Source organism: Danio aesculapii, chromosome 22 (genome assembly GCF_903798145.1).
Source record: "Danio aesculapii chromosome 22, fDanAes4.1, whole genome shotgun sequence".
Taxonomy (NCBI): Eukaryota; Metazoa; Chordata; class Actinopteri; order Cypriniformes; family Danionidae; genus Danio; species Danio aesculapii.
Genome location: NC_079456.1, coordinates 3,780,766 through 3,783,675, shown reverse-complemented (window position 1 = coordinate 3,783,675; position 2,910 = coordinate 3,780,766).

The following is a 2,910-nucleotide window of genomic DNA, read 5'->3' as shown; positions in this document are numbered from 1 at the left end:
CGTTTGCGCCATTTGACTAAATGTGTTGATGAATGCAGCGTCTAAATCGGTCACCTTTTCTTCTGGAATCAGACTATTCTGGTTTTTAATTTACTTGTAAATCCCTTGTTCAGTGTTTCCCAACCCTGTTCCTTAAGGCACACCAACAGTACATATTTTGGATGTCTTCCTTATCTGACTCTTTAACTTGGAGTCTCTTCTAATGCTCTGAGTTGATTCAGGTGTGTTTGATTAGGAAGAGGGTGGAAAATGTGTACTGGTTTCTGTTGGTGTGCCTTTAGGAACAGGGTTGGGAAACACTGGTCTAGTAGTTTATCATCTTGTAACTCTCACAAGGGTAAGTGAGCTTGACAAAGCACCAGTAGAAAGCACACTCTTTCATCTCTAACTGACACTTACACCAGTTTTTGCACCGGACACGTTCTTGCAATTGCTCCATATCTCAAAAATAAAACTGCATATATGAAGTGTGCCTCACACAGGTGAGTGGGCTTGACAAACCACTTGTAGAAACACTTTTCTATATAAAAACATTCCCCCCTCCTTAATCTAGCAGCAAATTTTTTGAGCACTAACAGTTCTTTCGTATAGTTAGCACTTGTATTGCTGCTTGTTGAATCGCTGAATGCCTCAATTGTAAGTCACTTTGGTGGAAAGATCGTCTGCTAAATGTAGATGACAGCAGCACATGGGAAAGTTTTTAAAGCTTATGCTCTAATACAATGCGGGTCGTTTGGGGAAATATGGACTAAACCCGACCTTTGGGTTAAAACAATATAATTGAAAAGATTAACCTCCAACAGTTAAAACAACCCAGTATTCTTATATTAGTGTAATTAATTGAATATTTTAGTAAACTGTGGTAATATTCCAAAAACAATCTGCATGTTCTAAAAACAGTTTGAGTATTCTATAGTTTTATCTGAGTATTCTGAAAACATTTTGAATATTAATCAGCTGTTTGAAGTTGAAAAACCATTTGGTTTTTAAAATCTGTTAATGTTCCAAAAAAGTTTGAATACTCAGTTTGAAAGTTTCAAAGTGACTATTCAAATAAGTTGAATGTTCAAAACTGTTAGTATTGCAAAAATTGTTTGAATGTTCCATAAAAACTATGAATAAAAAAAACAAGGTTTATATTCCAAAATTTGCCTAACATTACATAAAAACAATGAATATTTCAGTAAACTGTTAATATTTCAAAAACAGTTCAGATAAAAAAATACAATCTGCATATTCTAAAAACTGTTTGAGCATCCTAATTTGTTTAAATAATAAAATCTGTTGTTTGAATAATAAAATCTGTTAATATTCCAAAAAGCATTTGAATACTCAAACAATTTAAATATTCCAAAAACAATCTGAATATTCCAAAAACATTTAAAAAAAAGAACAGCTCAAGTGTTTCAAAAGAAACTATTTAAATATTACTAAAAGAGACCATTCAAAAAACAAATTGAATATTCCAAAAACTGTTTGAATATTCAATACAAACAGTGCAAATTCTAAAAACGATGTGAATATTCCAAAAACTAATTGAATGTTAAAAAACAAGGTGTATATTCTAAAAAAATGTCTGAACATTACATAAGCAGTTTGAATATTCTAAAAACTATTTGAATATTAAAAAAAACAAGATATACATTCTAAAAAAACCTATTCTATAGTTTATTTGAATATTCTGAAAACATTCTGAATATTACTTCCAAAAATTTTTTTGAATATTAAAATTTTAATATTACAAAAAGCAGTTTGAATATTCAAAAACAATTTCAATATTCCAAAAACATTTTATTTATTGAAAAAAAGAAAATTTTGAATGTTCCAAAAAAGACTATTTGAATATTACTAAAAGTGTCTATTTAAAACTGTTAATATTTAAAAAAAAACAGTTTGAACATTCCATAAAAACTGCTTCAATATTCTAAAAAGGATTTGGATCCTATTTTAACGACAAGAATTTTTAAAAAAGAGACTTACTGTGTTTATATCACTCTAATATTTTGGTGGACACACTATACCTGCACACTTCTGTCCAAACAGCTTACAAAATCTTCATCATAGGTGCCCTTTAAAGACAATACAACCCTTGAGGGTTATTAATTAAACTTAATTATGTTTAATCCACTTAAATTTGCAAAAACTCAAAAGCTAACTTAATTCTTTCATGTTCTCCTACCATGAATCGATTGTGTGGAACCCAGCATTTTCTACAGTGTGCATGTAATCTAAAACGCAACCCTCTTTTTCACCACTAGAGCGCGCTGCATCTCTAAAATACAGCATTAAATCTTTTTGGATCTGCCAGTTCTGATGTGATTCTCAGTCTGTTTTTCTCGCTGGGTCACCCCCTCTATGTTTAAGGCTGTTTTCAGCAACGCCTCTGAAAGCTGTAATATTATGTTCCTCACACACACCCAGCGCTAGAAAGCAGATGAACATCTCATCTCGGGTGTTTTTTTTCTGGATGTGGACGCGTGGTGTTTGTACCAGTCCACCCCCACACGCATGCACACACACACTTGCACTCCTCTACCGCTGTCTCTCAGTCATTAGTGTGTCATGTCACTGCCCAGAGGAAAGGGCTCTCGGTTTTGCTCCTCGTCTTTCTTTTTCTCTTTTTTTCCTTTCCTCCACCCACCTCAGATCACACAAATGCCGGCCGTGTCTCCCACACACACACCATTTCGACACCCACACTGCGCTGGTAGCAGGAGTGTGTTGAGGAGTCCTTAATGGACGGCTCTAGTACAAAACCAGCAGTGAATAAAAGGTAAAAGGGGGACATGTAGCGTCCTTTCATTTCATGCAGAATTGTGTTTCAGTGTTAATTTGATGCATTAATATTTACAAAAAGTGGCACGGTGGCTCAATGGTTAGCACTGTGGCGATACAGCAAGAAGGTCGCTG